Source organism: Lactuca serriola, chromosome 6, assembly GCF_051521515.1.
Source record: "Lactuca serriola cultivar US96UC23 chromosome 6, Lser_US96UC23_V15, whole genome shotgun sequence".
Taxonomy (NCBI): Eukaryota; Viridiplantae; Streptophyta; class Magnoliopsida; order Asterales; family Asteraceae; genus Lactuca; species Lactuca serriola.
In genome coordinates, this window is record NC_136413.1 from 42,844,858 (window position 1) to 42,867,098 (window position 22,241).

Sequence of the window (22,241 nt, forward strand, 5' to 3'; positions counted from 1 at the left end):
CACCAGTCATACCGAATTTCGTCAGTAGGTTCTTTCTATAGGCCTCCTGGTTGATAAATATACCTTTTGTTCCTTGTCTAATATTCAAACCAAGGAAAAAGTTAATTGGACCCATTGCGCTCATTTCAAATTTAGTCTCCATCAACTTCCTGAATTCAGTTGTTAAGCTAAGATTCGTAGAGCCAAAAATGATATCATCAACATAAATCTGAACAATCATAAGATGTTCGCCTTCTTTCTTTCGAAAGAAGGTTGGGTCAACCGAACCTTGTTTAAATTTTGACATTGTTAAGAAGCGAGTTAAAGTTTCATGCCAGGCTCTCGGTGCTTGCTTTAATCCATAGACCGCTTTATCTAGCACATAGCAATGATCAGGGAATTTCTCGTTCACAAACCCTGGTGGTTGCTCAACATAAACAGTTTCTTCCAATTCTCCATTAAAAAAGGCACACTTGACATCCATTTGGAAAACTTCGAAATTTTTATGAGCATCATACGCCAAGAAGATTCTAACTGATTCTAACCTAGCTACAGGAGCGAAGGTTTCCTCATAGTCTATTCCTTCCTCTTGTCAATATCCTTTGACCACTAACTGAGCCTTGTTGCGAATGACATTCCCTTCTTTGTCTAACTTATTTCTGAAGACCCACTTCAAGCCAACCACAGAGGCATCCTTTGGGGTGGGAATCAGTCTCCAAACTCGGTTGCATTCGAACTCATGAAGTTCATCTTGCATTGCTTGGACCCAATCTGAATGATCAAGTGCAACATTCACAGTTTTTGGTTCAACCTTGGAAACAAACGAATTAAACATACAAAATTCAACTTTAGAAAATAATGCAGTTTGTTTCAATTTTAATTGAGAACGAGTAAGAACGTTTTCTGAACTTTCACCAATAATCTGTGCTTTAGGATGGTCCTTGGTCCATTTTACTAATGGAGGATAAGATGGATCATATGTCGGGTCTAATTCAGCGTTCACTTCTACTTTAAATTCTGATTGATCACTCTCGCATTCGTCAGTTGTACTCTCACTCTCTTTCTCCCCCTCGACTGGTGAAGTGTAATCTTTTTCAGCATCAAAGATTGCATTCTCTGTGGGAGTAGGATTCTCCCCCTCAATAGTACTGTTAATAGGTGGATTTGAAGCAGAACTTTCCCCTTCGCCTGAACCCTTATGAGATGGGGATGGAATTTGATCCTCCCCCTCGAAAGATACTTTGTTTGTTTTCGATGCGGTTGAACTTTCCCCTTGAAACATTGAGTTTGTTGATGGTGGATTACCCTTAGCTGTAGGAGGTTCACTTCCTATCTCTTTGGCAGCTTCATCTATAATTTTCTTCAGATTATCAATTGAGTTGTCTTCTGCTTTTGCTTCGGAGTGTGCTGATTTCTCTGGTTCATCAAACAGGCGCATGTATTCTTCAAACAGGTTGGCTATTGGAACCGAGACTTGTCCAGATTCTGGAAAAATTTCTCCTAAGTTACTGTCACTTATTTGAACTTTCTTCATGTAATTATCATCAACGGTGACATAATAGGTTTCTTCAATTCGTTTTGAGCGTTTATTCAATACTCTGTATGCTTTTGATGTAAGTGAATAACCCAGAATAATTCCTTCATCGGCTTTGACATCAAACTTATTTCCGTTCTCTTTAGAATTGAAAATAAAGTACCTTGAACCGAAGATGTGGAAAAATTTGACATTAGGCTTTCGGTTGTTTAAAATCTCATATGGAGTAATTGAGAATCTCTTATTTAGCAAGGACCGATTCTGAGTGTAGAAAGCGGTTGCAACAGCATCAGCAGAAAAATATAATGGAAGTGAAGCGAAACTGAGCATGGTTCTGGCTGCCTCACATAAAGAACGGTTTCGTCTTTCAACAATCCCATTCTGTTGTGGTGTGTAAGGGGCCGAAAAATTGTGAGTTATCCCCTTGTCAGCCAGAAAGCTTTCAAAATCGTTGTTCTTGAATTCCAGACCATTGTCACTTCTGATATTCCTTACTGTCTTCCTTAGCTGTACTTCCACTTGTTTGATGAATGTCTTCAACTTGGCAGTTGCATCTGATTTCCTCTTAAGAAAGAAAACCCAGGTGAAGCGAGAAAAGTCATCTATAATAACAAGAATGTACTTACTACCACCGAAGCTTTCTATAGCCGAAGGTCCACATAAGTCGATGTGTAAGAGTTTAAGAGCTTCAATAATCTTTGTATTGATTTTTGTAGGATGGTTGTTTCTGGTTTGTTTTCCCATCTCACACGCTGCACACAGATGTTCCTTGTCAAATTTGAGAAGAGGAAGTCCTCGTACGTGATCACCAAACACCAACTTATTAATATCTTTGAAGTTCAGGTGCGATAATCGTCGATGCCACAACCAGCTTTCATCTGTATTTTCCTTTGACAGCAAACATATTGTTGGTTTTCCTCGTATTGGATTGAGATTTAAAGGGTACATCTCTCCCTTGCGTTCAGATTTCAACAAAACCTTCTTGGATTGTTTCTTAATTATCTCAGATCCCTCATCATCAAAGGATACTTTTAGACCTGTGCCCACAACCAATTGTGACACACTAATGAGATTATGCTGCAATCCTTCTACATAAGCCACTTGTTGAATCAAGAAGTATCCATTTGTTATCATAGCATATCCCTTGATTGTTCCATAGGAGTTATTTCCATATTTTACACACCCACCATCTTTCAGGGACTGAAACTCCCTCAGCTCTTCCTTCCTTCCTATCATGTGACGCGATCAGCCACTGTCTATATACCATTCATCATCGACTGCTCGTCACTGATTACCTGCAAATTCAAGCAGATTTAGGAACCCAAAGTCGCTTGGGTCCTGGTGAGTCTTTCACAGAAAAAGGAATTGTAGTAGAAATATCAACCAAGTATGTTCTTTTTACTAAAGTGGTTTGATCTTTTCTTTTAATTGTATACACTTTGATTTTGGTTTTATCTTGTTTAAATTTTAGTGTGTTGGTTGGTTTGTTAGATGGCATTTGACTCCTAGGATTAGCTGATGATTTCTTATTATGGAACTTAGAATCTGATGTTAGCTTTCCTTTTCCTTTGATGTCTTCCCTAGAATTTGCTTTGCTTTGGGACTTGGTGGAACCAAAACTTGACTGGGGACCGAAACTAGTCTGGGGACCGAAAGTGGACTTTCGGTTTTGAGTGACGTTCGGACCGAAACTCGACTTTCAGTTCGGAGACTTGGAATAGTAAGAACTTAGACTGAAATTTTCCTTTCCTTTGTCTGTTGATTCTCTATTAGGAGGGACATAGTTGGGATTTTGAGATTGCCAGTAACTATTTCGCTCATTCAGATTCTTTGCATATCTTTGATTTCTTAAGCGTTTCTGTTTAGCTAGCTCCTTCTGCAATTTGTGGATATTGAAGCTGGCCTTTGGTTTCACTTTTTGAGTTTCAGTTTTTCTGACTGGAACTTTCGGTTCTTCCTTTGGTTCTACAGGGATTTCTTTGGTTCCACTCGTGCTTGGTTTGTCAAAACTTGAGGGTTTGTTTATGGGTTCAGCTACGTATCTTCCTTTAACCCTCCAAGAAGTCTGCTCAGATAAGCCTACAGTTTCATCTGCATTATCAATAGGAGCAGACCAGAAGTAGTCGTCGCACCCTTCATCATTATCTTTGTCGACCATGATTCTTAATTCTGACGTCTGCTTTGAAGTGACTCCTATAACTGCATAAACCTGATTTGGCATAGTTTGAACCTTTTGATAAACCATAGCCTTTTCCATGAGTTTCTGTTTCTTATCTTTAGACAGGCGAGCGAACTCAACCGAATTTTCAGAAATTAGGGGTTTCTCATTTTCAGTTTCACTCTTCATAAACTCAGAACAATCAACCATATCTTCTACTGAGATTTCACTCATCTCACTTTCATCATCAAATTCAGAGGTGTTTTCTAAGTCCATTTTATTATCGAAAGTTAATTTGGCATTGGATTTATCATCTAAAATATCTTTTAGCATACATTTGTGTTCCTTGGAATCAATGAAGGTTTCTATTTTGTCCAGTCCTATTTTGTAAGACATGGATGTCTCTTCGGATGACACTTCTGATTCACATTCTACTATGACCTCATCTTCCTTAAATTCAAGAAATGGCAAAATCATCTTATGAATTTTCTTTCCTATCTCACAACTTAAATGTAATTGAGCTATATTAGTATATAAACTCTTAGCAATTAAACAAAAAACATTCCTTTGTTTTAAAAACTTTAGATTGTTTCTTTGCAAATAAATACTTTCATCCCTAGCCCTAACTAACTCTTGCTCCTTCAGCTCTATCCACATTCTTCTCTCCTCACTCTTCGTTGTCACCCTGCTGATTTGGTCAGTTGGGTTAGAATTTGTTAACCGAGTTTGCATGAGACTACCGCTTAGATTAGAAAATTTAAGTTTTAGTTCATTTAATTCTTCTTCATATTCTGTTATTGGAACTTTAAGAGATTCTAGGATAGATTGTACCTTTTTGATCAAACGATCGTAGTCGTTGATCTGCTCACTGACTGGCTTTGTTGCAAAACATTTGTTTTTAGTCAGGTCGGTTTGTGACAACCCTATATTTTTCCAAAGCAATGTAACACTCAAAAGTCAAATACAACGAAACTACTTGGAATCAACGGAATTAACCTAAAAAATAAAATGTTCAAAAATCTAAATTTGGGATGCATCAAATGTTAGATATCCTGCCAAGGTTTCCAAAAACATAAAAGAACATTCAAAACCGAGTTATAATGAAAAGATTATGAACACTCAAAAATTCACGACACACCCGGTAAAACATTATTTAACGTAAAAAGTGAAATTTCAATAAAATGCATTTTAGCCTTAAGTATCTAAACAAAAGTCGTAGATTACGTTAAACAATGAACGTGCATAAAAAGATCGCCCAACTTGGACCTCGTATGAAGAAGTTACGAATTTTCTAAGTTTCATAACAGCAGCAGTAGAGAGCTAAAAACTCGAATTAAAGATCGAACGATATTTAGCTAACGCAACCTAAACGAGAGTTGAAGGTCTCCACAACAGGAGTAAGATGATAAAAAGACAAACGAAAATAGACATCGGATAAAGAAGTTATGAATTTTTAACGGAATTTAGCAGTCCCAGCCTATTAAAAACATAGTATTAAAAATAAAGTCAAAACTAGCCGACGAAGTCTAAATGAAAGTTGTAGATACAGTCTCACCTACACGTGGATATAAAGAACACGAAAAACGGAGCCCGTACGCGAAAGTTACGGAATTTAGAAGATTGAAGTCGGGATTACGCCCAACGTAATTCAAGAGTACGCCCAGCGTACTCAGGTGCAGGGTCGAGTCCCATCGGCTGCAAGCTCTACGCCTAGCTAGACCCGAGTCGTAAGCCATGACGCAAAGTTACGCCCAGCGTAACGCGTATGCCCAGCGTACTCCGGTGGTATGCCCAACGTACTCACGCCTTCAACCATATAAATAGAGGGCATGAACTCCGGATTTTGGCACACTTTTCTCAAAATCTCACTCACTCTCACACACTTGTAAGCACCAGAGGCCATCCCGACACCCTCAGTTCCACACCCGAGCCCCCAACGAAGGTTCTACGCTACCGAGATCCCCGAGAAACTCAAAGACGCAGCTTTCCGCAGTTGAAGTTCTGCTCGACTCTAGTCTCACTCTCTTCAAACCGAACAAGTGAGTTCATACCCCTACTTTTCAAGTCTTTTCATGTTTTAGGGGGGAAATACAAGTACAATACAAGAAAACGTATTGATTTATATAGATATAAATACAACTTCTATCTTATCATTATTCGATATAAGCATTTTACTTTACGTAAAGGTTAGTATTTCACCAAGTTATTTTCACCAAATAAAACACATTTTCAGAAAAACTATAATGGGTATAGTTTTGCGAGTTATTCACACATTCTTACATAAACATCTTGAAAAACGAAATACTTTCATCTGAAGCGAAACAAAAACTTTCGTATCGTAAATCTATTTATACTAAGTGTTGTGAGATATTCAACTTCAACGTACCCTCTAGTATGCATTTCAAGTCCTGTATTATAAACCATAATCTCTTGGAGGGAAAGCGTGATACTTGTGTATAGATCTATACGGGATTGACAACCCCGCACCTAAACTGTTAGCTACAGTTAGACCGGCAGGTCTGGGGTGACAAATGTCATAACACTACAACACCTGAAGAATGTTGTTACAGGCAGTCTGTGTCAATAGTATGGTTATAAGACTCACACAAAAGTATAAAAACAAGCTTGATTTACGAGACTCATAAATGCATTCGGTATTTACATTATTTTGAGTACAAAATTCATCTTTATCATTTAAGTACGAAAGATACTAACGCCCTCCAACTTTGGGAACTTTTCAATTTATATGTGGAAAATATTGGATTTTTTGGAGACTATGTTCATCTATTTTCTTCCAAAAAGACATACTTTTTCAGTACAAAAACACTTATGAACTCACCAACTTTATTGTTGACACTTTTTCGAAACCACTTGTATTTCTCAGGGAATCAGTAATACAGGTAACTACCAGCTTTTGAAGAAGGAACGCTAAGGCGTTTATTATCAAACATTTTAATCATCATATTGTAATATTCTTTTGGAAACATGTATAACACAACAATGTACGTTTTTATTATATATATGATGGTTGTGTTACTTTCTTTACGATATTCAATTGTTATGGTACTACGTGAAGTCACCCACCCCCGAATGTTTCCGCCATTCTGGTTTGGGGGTGTGACAGGGTTCCACACTTGCACTTTCAATTGATGAACTAGCTGTGACAATCAAGCACTTTCCAACTGAACCTACTTCCTTTGCTACATAAGCCTTTCCATGAGTGGGCTTTCACACCTCTTCATCTTCAGAGTCGGTTGACCAAACTTCCATGCCACCGAACTCGTCTTCATCAGCATTCTCCTGCACAATCAAGGCATTCATAGAACTGTTAGTCGCCTTCTTTTTCTTGATCTCTTCCAACTTGCGCATGTAGTACACCTCGTCATCTTCACCATCTCTTTTCTCAGCCATTTTTCTCAACATGCAATCTTTGGCAAAGTGGTTCTTGCCATGACAGTAATTGTAGTCGTATCCTGAGTCTCCTGTAAGCTTGCTCTCCTTCTTATCTTCATCCTTTTGAGAGGAGATCTTTGCTTCATCCTTCACCTTCTCAGAGCTGTAACTTCCCTGCCAGTTTCGGTTCTTGTTGACAGGGAATTTTCTCCTTGCAGACTTCTTGGGATTGGTGGCCATCATAGCATACTCCTCGCTTGTAAGGTCACACTCAGACATATCAGACTCTTCCTCTTCTTCTGCAATACTTTTTCCTTTAGAGACAAGAGCCAGTGAACCCACACCAGAAACCACTTTCGCTTCTTTGGTTACTACACTTTCATGGGACTTGAGAATTCCCACAAGTTTTGCTAGCGAGTAAGATTTAAACTGTTCATGTGCTTTTACTATCGAAACCAATGCCATCCATTCCGGTCTGAGCCCGTTCATGAAAGTAACTTTCTGCTCAGTCAACTTCCTCTCTATTCCGTGCTTGATCATCTTACTTAGGAGATGCTTGAACCGATCGAAAGTCTGTATGAAATTCTCCTCAGGTTTCTGTTCGAAAACTCCAAATTCTGACAGCAACAAGGTTTGAATGGAGTGTTCTAGATCTTCATCGGTCGAATAGAGTTCTTTCAACCTATCCCAGATTTCTTTGGCCGTTGTGCATGAACCAACCAACCGAAAGGTGTCAGATTGCAAGGCGAATCAGATCATCCTCATGGCCTTCACATTACATAACAATTTGTCTTTCTCGTCCTGCTGCATCTTGTCTACATCTGCCACCAGCTTGTTATATTCCTTTTGGGACTTGACAGTAGTGTTCGTTCCAGAGTGAACAAATGGCCCAAGTGTAATAGCCTCCCAGATGAGATAGCCATTATCTTCAGATCCAACCATATAGTCTTCGAATTGATGTGACCATACTTCGTAGTCTTGAGTGTAGAGAATGGGTATCCTGGTTGTAGATCCAATGTTGTTTGAGATATTGATGGGGTTTGTTTGCGAATCTTCATGAGACATGGTGAGCTGCTAGAATCAAACCTGTAAACTTGAGATTAGGGTTTTATCTGAAACAGAGTTGTCGTCGATATGAAGAGGACGGCTTCTATTTATACGATAAAAGCATAAACCCTAAGGAATTCTGAATACAGAAGGAATGTGTATTGATCACACAGTCTCCCGCTCTGATACCAATTGTTAGAACAAAAGTTCTTTAAGGGTCATTAGATTCTATGCAAGCAAACAATTATAAGAGTAAAACAAGAACACGAGAATGGCTTTGAATGTGTCGAATGATTAAAACTTTAACACCTCAGAAGAGCTCGACTAAGAACTTCGACTGTAGAGATGTTTAGGGTTACAAAATAATCAACGTAATTAATGACTCCAAAATATGCATACATGCATGCATAATTATACTATAACCCTACAAGATAATCACGGAGGGACAGGCCCAATCCGGATACAAAACATGAGGCCCATGACGCAACACTAACAGACTCAACATATATATCATTTGTTAACTCCTTTATATGGCTTTACTCATACATTTATCAATTCTCTATTTATAAGTTCATATCATCATCTTAACATATGCCAAAAATCTAAACATATATCAAGTGCTTAATAATCGTAAAAGACTCATATTATCTGTTATGAACACCATATACCAATATATTTCATCGCTCAAGGACTTAATTCATTAAGTCACACCCTTTACCCATGAACCTTAAATCCCATGAGCTTAATTTCTCATATAAATCTCCAATTCATGTATATAGGTTCAAAATCATTGAAATAAATTGTAATTAGGCTATATAACAATATCTATTGGCTCAATTCCATGTGACATCTCCAAAGTCACGGTCATTTTAAAATTTTTATTTATGCTTATTTAAAAATCAAAGTATCCATTTTAAAGAATGTTATTGCGGAATTTGTTCCCAGAAAACACGATAAAGATATTATCAAAGCATTTTCGAAGAAATTTGTTTTGTTTACATTAAACCTTTAGGATGTCATCGTCAATTCAGAAACATAAGCATAAACAGACCTTACATTCATTTACACTAATGATCTACATTTCTTTTAATCTCCCAGTGTAATGTGTCCTGGTATTGATACATGTGATAAAAATAAACTGAGCGGGTTAGGTTGGGAAACCTGGTGAGTACATAGGGTTTTCAAGCCACAATAATACAATTATTATGTTCAATCATCAAACAATTAACCCGATTACACATCCTCATTATCTTCTTTATTCTTAAGGATCTACCCTAAGAATCATCTATCCTTCATTCATTCATTTCTAAGGATTGTCCTAAAGAATAGGCACGAAGTCCATCATTGCCCGGGTTTATATAACAGGCACTAAGTCCATAGTTGCTGATGTTATCTGTTAGTCACTATGTCCATAGCTGCCAATGTTTATGTGTAAGGAATTAAGTCCATACATGCTAATGTTCGTTTGTGAGGCATTAAGTCCATAGTTGCTAGGGTTTTTATAATACATCTGGTGAACACATCGTTCACAACACCTATAGGTTGCGACCCTGCTAGCGTTCCACTGGACTATCTATAATAGTCTGTGGTTGTCATCTATACTCTGCTAGATGACTGGGCCATCGCCTGGGTAATCGCTTCTTATCATCTTTCACCTCTCATCATCTATATCATCATTCATCTCATCATCTCTCATCTCTCATCATCTATACAATGCTAGAGGAGCTGTGTATTTCTCTTGTATTATATATATATATATATATATATATATATATATATATATATATATATATATATATATATATATTACATGATATTTAAAACCCGCTATCTCACCGCGAGAACCACTATTTTAAATCATGGTAGGTGATCGCGGTTAGATTTTGGACCGCGATAATTGCATAGCTTATAGTTAGTGCCACATCGACCAACTACATGAAATAGGTGAGAGATGATGTTTTATAAATAAAACGATGAGAGAAAAATTTAAAGTGACTTTGTGCTTAACGGCTAGTTGTGACTTAGCTAATAAGTTAAAAGCTGCTTTTTATTCTAAATTTGCTTTTTCAATTGTTTTTTAAAATATAATACATATATTTATAAATATCGTTTTATTAAAGGTCTAAATGGTCCTGTTGAACTGGGTTTTTTGGAAAATCGGCCGGTTGCCACTAATTGCTAACAAGCGGTTTTAGATACAAAATACTGGTAACAAGAATAGTTCTCACTACAATTGATCAAAACGACAGATACGATTTGGTTTTCAAAACTATAATTTTATTAGTCTGGTTGAACAATATTAGGAAACCACGTGAATTTTTATTCTAGATTCGCCACTAACAAGGATGGCTCAGGAGGGAATCAATGAAGATGGTATGGGTACAGATGGGATGGAGCAGGAGGGTCTAGGTATGGAGGGCATGGATCAAGAGGACAACAGAAGGAGGAGGCCAAAAATGAGAATGAGGAAGCCTTCAAAGAGGATAAAATAAGTACAGTTAAAGAAAGTGGTGGTTGTCAAAAATGGGAAGGGAATGAGTTCATCCAACCCACTTATCTTAGATTAGGGTGCTTCTAACCCATGCTTTTGTTAAGAACATGTAAATTTTTTTGGTTTTGGGTAACTGTTGATAGCCCTTTTTGTTTATATCCATTTAAACATTAGGCTTTGGGCCCCTTGATTATGGTTTTGGGCATTTACACAACTAGTCATTCAAACTTTTAGCTTTGGTTAATATTACATGTTCTATGATAAAAATGATTTATCTTTCTTTAAGTTGATTATATTGTAAATGCCACTACTAGAAAAATAGCCTTTTACGACGTGCATATAATGACACACACTGATAGAGGACGCGCATCTATACGTGCCCTAAAAATAATGTCAGATTTCCAAAATTTAAAGGATAGAGAACACACATTTCTGCGTGCCCTAAAATTAGTGTCTAACAAAACAAAATTAAATACACGAAGGGTGCTTATTTTAAGTGTGTGTCATCTACAAATGTCGCTTTATATTTTTTTCTAACTAAACACGCGTTTTTAAAGATGGATCCTCTAAAATTCTAAAATTCTAAAATTCTAAAATTTTGAATACCCCGCTTCCGCACCCTCTCCTCTGGATCGCCTTATCTCTCGTAAAATCGCATAGAGCCATTCTCTCCCTCCTCTCTCTCTCTCTCTCTCTCTCTCTCTACACAGCCACTGACCATTCACGATGATGTCTTCGTACCATTTCCTTCTTCCTTGCTCCACATTTTTGACCTTCGTCGGAGCTATCTTCTGCTCCCCCGCCACCACCAACAAACCACAGCTTTATTCATTACCCTAAAAACCAAACTAATCTTTCACCTCTCATAATCTCTCTCATAACACTTAGGTTTTTGGCAAGGAAAAATATCAACCCCCTACTCCTTTGGTGTGTTCTAATTTCTTACTGTATCTAGGTTAAAATCTACCATTGTAACAGAGCATCTTCTCGTGTAGTGTTTAGAGGGAAAGGAAATCCCTAAAATTTGAAACCCCACGTCTTCTCCTTCCCTTCGTATCCTTCTTTTCCCTAGTCTTGCTTCTTGACGCCATCATCTTCTTTCTCCACACATCGACTGTTAGCTTTATAGTTCCCATTCCTAATGCTTAATACCTTATTTCTATTTACTTGAAAATATTTGCCCTTTAGTCTAGATGTCTACTTTTCCTCCTTAGACAATGATTACAACAATGTTGGATGAAGCTGCTTGCCACCTGTACATATCCCTTCGCCACCACCTCCTCATGTCACCGATTTTCCCCATTGGCTACATATTTTGTCCAGTTGAATTGAAGGCTAAAGTATTGATTTATTTATTCATCTCCTGCTTCAAATTAACACTTCATGCTTGGATTCTAGTTGAATCTCTTTTTTTAGCATAACTATCGTCTTTTAAAATTAGGACTTGTGTTTGAATCATTTCATTGAATGACAGGTGAATCAGACCGTCTTCTCAATTTATTTGACATTGAAGTATACATCATACATGTAATTATTTATTATTGATCTCCTGCTTTAAATTAATGTCTCGTGTTTCCATTCTAATCGGCTCTCTTGTTTATGTATTGTTATGGTCTTCTCAAATCAGAGCTTCCTCGAGTGAGCTCACATTCAATCTTGATTTTGACTGGCGTTCATCATATTTTACAAGAAGCGATGATGCTAAAGCAGTTAACACACGATGTAAGGTTAGCTTCATCTTCTATCTTGAATTCTTGATTAGCCTTGTTCATTGAAGCTCACCTTACTTATAACAAACCTTTCTATTTGTCTTTGTGAAGATCTATATAGCTTGAGGTTTAGAGGTTTTGGATATTTTCATTGTTGTTTGTGTTCTAATTGTTAAATCTGTGCAGGATGGCTGGAAAGGTAATTTGATTTTTACTAGGTGAAACTTTCTCCATTCCTTAATCCATATCAGTTCACTTCTTTCTCCTTCTAATTATCATAGAAGTCAAATCAAAATCAAAGTGATTGTGATTTGAATATGTTTGTAGTTTGGTTTGTAGTTTATGGTTACTATAATTTTTCCTCTTCAATTCTCTATTACAGGTTACCTTTACTCAATCCTTGTTGCCTTTTTCACTTGAATTACTTATAATCATAGACCTAAAAGCACAATTTGATATGATAAAATTATATTATCTTTTTTTATTGAACATTAATCAAAAGTATATATCTATTATCTCAAATACTTTCTTATTTCTTATGCAATGTCTTTCATAGTTGGGAATTATTTCCTGCTATATTCAACTTATGTTTCTATTATGCAATAAGTTGACTTTCTTGAATTCATTGAAATAAGCTTCATCATGTAATTTAGTTACTTATCACTCATTCTTCCTTATGTCAATTACTGTGAGTAAAGACATCAAAAGGAGATTCTTCAAAAACTAGTGCAAATTCAAGAAGAAAGCATTTGCCAAATAATCAAAGAAATTCGAATCCAATGACTAAGTTGCTGCATTGGTTGTTGAAGTTCTTGTTGTTGTTGCATTGGCTGTTCTTGTTGTTCAAGTTCTTGCTATTGTAAGTCGTTCATATGTCCCATCGATTGTTGTTGATCCTAGTTTTTTTTGTGCATGATAACTTTTTATAGTAGACAAGTTTGTTTCTTGATGATCACTTTGATTTTAAGACTAGTAATTTTTTATTAATGTCTTACATCCCATATGTCTTGTAGTAAACTACTCTATATATAATAGACCACCACTTGGACAGATGTTGATGGTGTCTATAGTGCAGACCCTAGAAAAGGTCATAATCTTTTTACTTTTTTATCCAAATTAATAAAATCTATTGATAATTGAAATCTTTCTCAAGAACAAACAACATCTTTTGCAGTTAGTGAGGCTATGATCTTGAACAACTTGTCTTATCAAGAGGCATGGGAAATGGTAATCTTATTCTTCTCTTTCTATTTTATAAATTATAATCATACCCTTATTGGGTCTTCTTAGATGTTGTTTCTTTTTAACTTAATGAGCTTAATGAAATGAGTTAAGCACATAATCTGACTTAATGTATTAAGACACCAATTATTTACCTATCATTACTCCTTCAGTCGGTTTTTCCATACATGACTTAATGAGAAAAAAGGACAAAACGGCCCCTTAATTTTGTTTATAACTTGGATGATGCAGTCATATTTTAGGGCAAATGTTTTACATCCAAGAACTATAATTTCAGTGATGAGATATGGCATTCCCATTGTTATAAGAAACATCTTCAACCTCTCTGCACCTGCCATTTTTGGTTCCGGGTACAGCAAGTGCCATTTTTGGTGCTGTAAAAGATCCAGCTAATGTCATCATGATTTCTCAGGTATTTATCTCACTCTACTTTTATATAAGTATAAAAAGGGTATTTTGGTCTTTTTTTAATGAAAAAGATGAATGAATAGAATCCCTTGAACCCATCCCTAGGAATAATGAAATTCATCAAACATGGAATCTGAAGGAATTGAATTCGGTCCATATGGCAACCAAAAACACCATGGAATGGAATCCAAAATTCCAAACCAAACCCATCAAATTACTATTTTATATTTCTATTTATTTTTATTATTGTTTTATTTTAGGCTAGCAGTGAACATGATGTCTGCTTTGCTGTCCCTGAGAAGGAAGTGAAAGCAGTTGCAAAGGCATTAGAGGCCAGATTTCGTCAAGCTGTAAGTGATGGAAGTCTTTCTCAGGTGTTGACTTTTTGTGGACCTTTTTTATAAAAACTTTCACTTATAATTTTCACAAACTTTTTACATAATAAATGTTAGTTACATTTTTGTGACAGGTGGCAGTCATTCCAAACTGTAGCATTCTTGTAGCAGTTGGCCAGAAAATGGCAAGTACTCCAGGTGTCAGTGCAACTCTATTCAATGCACTTGCAAAGGTAACACATTTTTTAATTTAAGTCATACATGTACATTATAATATAACATGATATTTATTTATTAAATGTTGAAATTCAGGCTAATATTAATGTGAGAGCTATAGCACAAGAGTGCTCCGAGTACAACATCACTATAATTGTAAGAAAAAAGAAGATTGTGTAAGAGCCTTAAGAGTTGTTCATTCAAGATTCTAGCTTTCAAAAACATCAATAGTTGTGGGTATTATTAGGCCTGGGCTTATTGGTGCCACTTTACATAATCAGCTTAGAGAACAGGTATATTTTATATTTATATTTCATATCATTTCTTATTAATTTCTTATTAATCTAAACATTTATAACTTGCATCTTTTTCAGGCAGCAGTACTAAAGGAAAATTCCAACAAAGATTTACGTGTCATGTGAATCCTTGGATCAAAGAAAATGTTGCTGAGTGACACGTAAGTTTCATTTGTTGAAAATTTCATTGATCATTATATTAATTTTTAATTTTTTGATTTTGGTGATGTAAGGGTGTTGACCTTTCTACATGGAAAAAAGTTCATAAGGAGAAAGGGGAAAAAGTTGATTTGGAAAAGTTTGTTCAACATGTTCATGGGAATCACTTTATTCCTAATACAGTAATAGTATATTGTACAGCAAGTACTGTTGTAGCAGATCACTACCATGACTGGTTGCGAGCAGGAATTCATGTCATTACCACTTGATAAGGTAACAATATTAAAATTCTATTCCTATAATGGAATGTAATCAATCATTCCATTCCATTCCATTAATTGTATTATTTGAAGATGAGAACTCTTCAAAGGCAATCATTTACTCATTACTTTTATGAAGCCACTGTTGAAGCTGGTCTTCCAATCATGCATACTTTATGAAATTTACTTCAAACAAAGGATAAGATTATACGCATTGAAGGAATTTTTAGGAAAAGGTTGCTTGCTTGGCTGATAATGATGCTAGGCTTGCTGTAGATCCAAACAATAATGATGGTAAAAGTGTATTTAAAGGCTTACAACCTTCCATTTTGTTATTTGTGTTTTAATGATGTTTTATTAGTTTGTTTAATTTTTACCCTGTTTATTCCATTCTTGGTCATTGCATATAGCAGACATACTGATACTGATTATGTGACTAGATAATAGTTAGTATCTATGATGTATCTGTTGATTTTACTAATGTGGGAAAGCACCTCAATGTATAATCCATAACCGCATTTTATTCTATGCCAAATAATAATAATAATAATAATAAAACTTAGGTGTCGATTTTGAGTCAAACTAACTAATGCTTATTCTTCTATTTTGTTTTAGAGTTTTGAAAGGTGAATTACCAAACACATATACTTAGGCATTTGTAGCATTAGTTTAGGAAAATTAAAAGTTGTCAGTTAGAGTATAGGATCCCAAAATAAAAAAAGATTTAGAAGAAAAATGGATAGGGTTATGTATTGTCCTTGGTAAAACATACTCCTTTAGACAAGTCATTCACCAACAAATGTTTTGTGGAGGAAGGTGAGTATATGTTATCACTTTACCTTTAAATGTTTTTCTGTTTATTTCTGCAATGCCTTGTTATGTATTGTGTATGATTGGACTAATTGTGGGAAGCTATTCTTATTTGATTTTTTATTGATGTTTTTTCAGCTGGGGTTAGTAGTTGATCTTACAAATATGTCTTGTTATTATTCTATGAATGACTGGAAGAAAGAAGGCATAAAGTATGTTATGGTTAGTTTCTAAATACTTTCTGCTCATCAATTTCTGGAATATGGGTAAATTATGTTTAAAGGTTATTTGAGAAAATGAAAAAAAAAAAAAACAAACGAGGGTAAATTTGTAAAAAGTTAGGACTTAATGAATAAAGGGGAAAGTCAATAAGTCATCAAAGTCCCTCACAGGTGTAATTTCAGATTATTCACAACTTTTGGACACACACAGCTATCTTTCCTCCAAGACCTCATCCTTTAGAAAATTGAACCAAAGTTGGAAATAAAATCAACTCGACATGTATACCATCTCTTGAATCATTCTTGTGTATACATGTATACCTCATCTTTAGAGGTACTTATTTATTGTATTTTATTTTGTACATATATGGGCTATATTAAAGCTTAGATTCTTGGAAAAAGGTATGTTACTACTAATGTGTTGATGATGAAAACAGGTATCATGTGGAAATAGAAGCATAACAATTAGAAGTAGAAACAAGAAGGTGTTCCTTAATAGCAATGTAGTATTAGGTTATATAGTTAGGGAAAAACTCTTAATAACAATGTACAATCGGATCCCCTTAATACCAATGTATTACAATTTTTTGACATGATGTTATGGATGAAATTGGTTGTTTTGGTATATATTTGTTTCCATATTTTTGTATTATGTGTATATTAGTATCGTAAAGACGCATTGTAAATGTATATCGTAAATGGTTGCTGAAGTTTATGACATGCAAATGCATGTCATCTTCATTTATGATAGGGGCTTTAATGATACGCAATGTGTGTCCTAAACATGCGCCGTAAGGTTACGACACGCAAATGCGTGTTGTCTTCCTTTATGACAGGGGCTTCCTTGATACGCATTGCGCGTCGTAAATGCGCATCGTCTATAGACGATGCACAAAAGTGTGTCGTCTCTCGTTATGATAGGGCCTTCCTTGACACGCATTTGCGTGTCGTCTGAGCGTTTTACGAAACACATATCATGTTAATTCCATTCTAGTGCTTTAATTATGATTACATTGTTTAGTTAAATGGATATCAAACCATGTTTGATTACAACCATACTTGATTCCGGTCATGCATGATTCCAGACACAAATGATTACAGTCATTATTGATTCCATTGTTTGTTGATCATCTTTGTTTATTGATTCAATTGATGTTTGATTCCATTGTTTATTGATTCAATTCATGACTGATTCCATTGTTCATTAATTCAATTCATTACTGATTCCATTCATTAATGATTTCACTCATTGTTCATTGATTCCATTCATTCATGATTACATTGGAAACACTTATAAATCCTACATAAACATAAACGTGTTAAGTCATTGCATTTCATAATGGGAACAACATAATACATGTTACACACACTCCAAAAGACATTGATAGTACCCTAACATACACAACCAAAACACATTAATACTAGCCAAACAAACACAACCAAAACACTACTTCCCATCCATCGTTTGTCTATCCTACCAATCCTTCAACATCACCAAAAGAAACCATAAACACATAAAACAATGATTTCCATCTTCCACCTTCATTTCCATTCTATTGATGAATGCCCATTCCTTCCACGGTTGTTGTGCCACTAGTTGTTCAATAATGCCTCCAAAAAGTTTCCCCTAAACTTGTTGTTGTCCATAATCCCAAATATTGCATTGTTCTCCAAATTAACCTTGTTGTGAAATTCTAGTAAAAGATTTGCATACCAACGGTTTGGTAGAGGAGGATCCACCCAATGAAAGTTTTTGCAGTCTTTGAGTTCATCCTGGTAATTTGGGCAGCCTATAAACCTTCTTCCTAGGTTTAATGGGGTCCATGAAGTCCATCTTCCAACGGTATCACCACAATAGCACATGCTTCTTAGACGATTCATCCATCTTCGATTTGATCCTCTACTTCCTATGGTAGATGTAGACAACATTTGTTGATCCTCCTACTTCGATTTATGTCTAGTCCGATTTTAGGGCACGAGTGAATGAAACTCTTATGCATGCATATGCGCTTTATATTTAACTCTCCTTTAATGACTCACCATCTACCTCAGCATGTCCAATCCACATGCACATTTGTAACCGGTTAAATGAGGGTTACCAGATGAAGATAATTAAATTGTTAGGTTTATCCGGTTTATTGAGATTTTTATTCAAAAAAAATGATGACTTTATTGAAACTTTTCCCAATGTAGAAATCTCTTTTTTTTTAAAAACTCAACACTACTCACTTCTAGAATGCTCATTTAGAATGTTTAATGGGTTTTCAAATTTCAATTCGGATACAAAATTTAAGTTATTGTATCCTATTTATTTTTCAATTGTTAAATTTTTAATTTTTATTAAATTTTAATTAAAAAATGAATCATTTTTTAGATTACATAATTATGTATTTGATTTCGAATCTTTTCTTAAATTATATAAATATTTTTTTTAGTCTGAGGTCCGAAATCCAGAATATAAATCGAAATGTATTATTTTAGGGAAAATGAATTATTAAGGTAACTAACTATTTGGTATGTTCATATCTAGGTAATATTTGTTTTTTGTACTCATTTACCTAACTAACTTGTTTCATAAGTTCACAAATACCCATTATTACCGGCAAACATGAGTTTCTGATGATGTGGCATCTATGTGGCCAATACATTGAAATACTTATCACCTACGTGGCATTGTACATTTTTGTCATAATTTACAATATAAAAGATCCAGGATACGATGACTACTGATCCAAAAGAACCCTAGATCGATCGATGGTTTCTTCTTCTTCTTCCAAATGACAAGACGTATTGCAAGTTGGTCATCCATGTGATTGTAAACGACTATCTCTTGTGAAGATTTCAAGGACCCCCGACAATATTGGAAGATCATTTAGAGTTTGTCAAAAATCACTGGTAAATCAATTTTTATGAATTTTTGTTAACTTGTGCTTCTTTATCCTTCAATTCAACCTTTTTTAAAAATTTCTTGAAGAATGGACAAAAACCCATGAGAGGATGAAATCAAAATAAGACTATAATATTTGGTGGAAACTTCATACCTTAGAGAATGAAATTAGTATATGTCGGTTAAAGATCGAAGAAGAGAATAACCCCAATTTGGTTAACAGACAAGAGTTGGAGAAAGTTAGTTGGAAGTTTTTTAGTCATAAAGTTGTGTTGGGTGTGTTGTTTTTCTTATATGTGAAAATGTTGTTTTGAATTAGGGATCCTTTTGCATTATGTAGATGATGATGTATAATGCATGACTAAATGAAAATGTTGTTTTGGTTAAGTGGAATGGAATTGTAATATTGTAATGGAAAATTTTGGAAATTCTAAATATTACAAATGAAATTGAATTTGACTGTTTTGAATGAAAAGTTTTATTATATGGAAAATTGGTTAAGTGGAATGGACTTGGAATGGAATTGTAATGAAACATTGGAATAGAATTGGATTTCTAAATATTATAAATGGAATGGAATTGGACCGTTTTTAATGAAAAGTTTGATTGTATGGAAAATTGGTTAATTAAAATGGACTTGGAATGGAATTGGATTTCTAAATATTACAAATGGAATGGAATTGGACTGCATCATGACTAAAATATTGGAATAGATGGTGAAAGATTACATGGAACAAGTTTGTTACAAAGGTTAAACATTACACATTTAAATATGCATTACTACCAAAACATGTTTGAAAAGTTAAACATTACACACTTAAATATGCAATATCGCCAAAAGATTCCAAAAATTAAAGATGTCAGTCAAAAATGCCAAAACAGGAACAAGTGTCCAAGATTCCTAAAGCTAATCCAAATCATATGGATTATTACTAGTGCTCCCCTCTTTCCCCTCCCACTTCTTTCTTATATGATTTTTTGTAATTCTTTCTGAAGTTTTCCTTATCCTCCGTCCCACTACAACTTGAAATGTTGGTACTTCATATTGTACTTGAACTACACCTTGACCTTGAACTAGCACTTCAACTTCTACTTCATCTTGAACTGGAACTGGCACTTCAGCTTGCACTTCAAGTTGAACTTGAATTGGGACTTCAACTTGCACTTCAAGTCGAACTTGAACTGGGACTTCGGCTTCTAATTCTATATCATCTTCACCTTCAAGTTGTATATCATCTTCAAATTCACCTTCAAAAGAATCCACTTCACTATCAGGTTCCATATCAACTTCATTGTCACTTTCCATTTCAACTTCAATGTCACTTTCCATTTCAACTTCATGCTCCAATTCAACTTCACATATGTTAAGTTATGCCACACATATATACCACACATACCATGTTTTTTGACTTTCTTTTTCTGTGATGGTGGATTTTATGATTCCTCGGTTGGTTTTTTAGGACATTTGGTTCTATTATGCCTTGTTTCTATACATATGATGCATCTCATCACAGAGCCTCTTTTTGTGATTGAATACTTTCTTCACTGGTTTCCCTCTCAATTTGATCCCTTTTTCTTTTTATTGATGGTCTTCCTGTTAGTCTTCTCCTTTTGGGTGGCAATGGCTTGATGCAATCTACATGAGGCTACATGTCACTACCATTGAGTGGCTTAATGGTATACCTATAACAACTTAAGAACATTGTTGTGGTAAACCATGGTGAGACATAGTTCTCTACATCCCTGTTGAGGCTTGAAATGCAAGCATATGCATGCACATAAGGGTATCCAGTTAACTGCCAACCACTGCATGCACATGTCCTACTACCAAGGTCTACAACATATGCATCATACCCAAACCTCACTTCAAATTGTTGATAGCCAGATGGTACAACTTTCAAAAATATTTCTACATACACATAATGAATGGCATATATATATATATATATATATATATATATATATATATATATATATATATATATATATATAAGGAAATTATGATGAAGGGCATACATATTAAACCACTTACCTTTGATGTTACCTAAGCTTGGCCAACTTCAGCCTAATGGAAGGACATATGGTTAAATCCCAAGATTGTCCCTTTCTCTTTAGTTTACAAAGCTTCTCCATCACATAAATTAGAATTTCTTCTAACATGGTTATTAGTGGTCTCTTCCTGGCAGCTTCAATGACTGAGTTAAAACTCTTAAATACACCATTTTAATATGCATCACAAGCCCTATCTATCTGAAAAATGATCTACTCCAAGTTTTAGGGTCCCTTTTCATCAAATGATCATAGGCTAGAGGCTCTAATGTCTTGATTTCATTTATATGTTGCTCAAAATTTCCCTGGGTAGTAGTTGTAGCAGCATACCAGAAAAGCTTCCTAAATTGTTGGCCCTTAAATCTTTTCATGAAGTTGGCACATATGTGCCTAGCACATTTCCTATGCTCTGCTATTGGAACCCTTTCTTTCACAACCTCAAGTAATCCCTATTAGCATTAGACAAAAAACATAAGCTTAAATAAATTAAGTAGTACTAAGATAGAGAGAACATAAATTGCTTACTTTGTGTTGGTCTGATATTAGGTTTAGTCCATGCCCAACTCCCATTCCAAGGTCATCAATCAAAAGGTCAATAAACCACTTTCATGTTTATTTACTTTCCACTGCAACCATAGCCCAAGAAATTGGGTATATATGGTTGTTTGCATCTCTACCTACAATAGAAAGTAATTGCCCTGTACATATGTGTGACACCCCCAAATTCACGATCATTTTAAAAAATTTATTTATGCTTATTTGAAAATAAGAGTATTCATTTTAAAGAATAATATAGCGGAATTTGTTTCCAGAAAACATGATAAATATATTATCAAAGCATTTCCGAAGAAATGTATTTTTTTGTTTATATTAAAACTTTGGGATGTCATCGTCAATACAGAAACATAAGCATAAACAGACCTTACATTCATTTATACTAGTGATTTACATCTCCTTTAATCAGCTTCGTATCGACAACTGTGATACAAATAAACTGAGTGGGTCAGGTTGGGAAACTTGGTGAGTACATAGGGTTTTCAACCCACA

General features: G+C 35.1%; 1 pseudogene; it reads left to right on the forward strand.

The window, feature by feature from the left end:
- The first annotated feature begins 12,164 nt into the window (after positions 1-12,164).
- Positions 12,165-21,650, forward strand: LOC145059694 (bifunctional aspartokinase/homoserine dehydrogenase, chloroplastic-like; annotated as a pseudogene).
- The last annotated feature ends 591 nt before the right edge of the window (positions 21,651-22,241 follow it).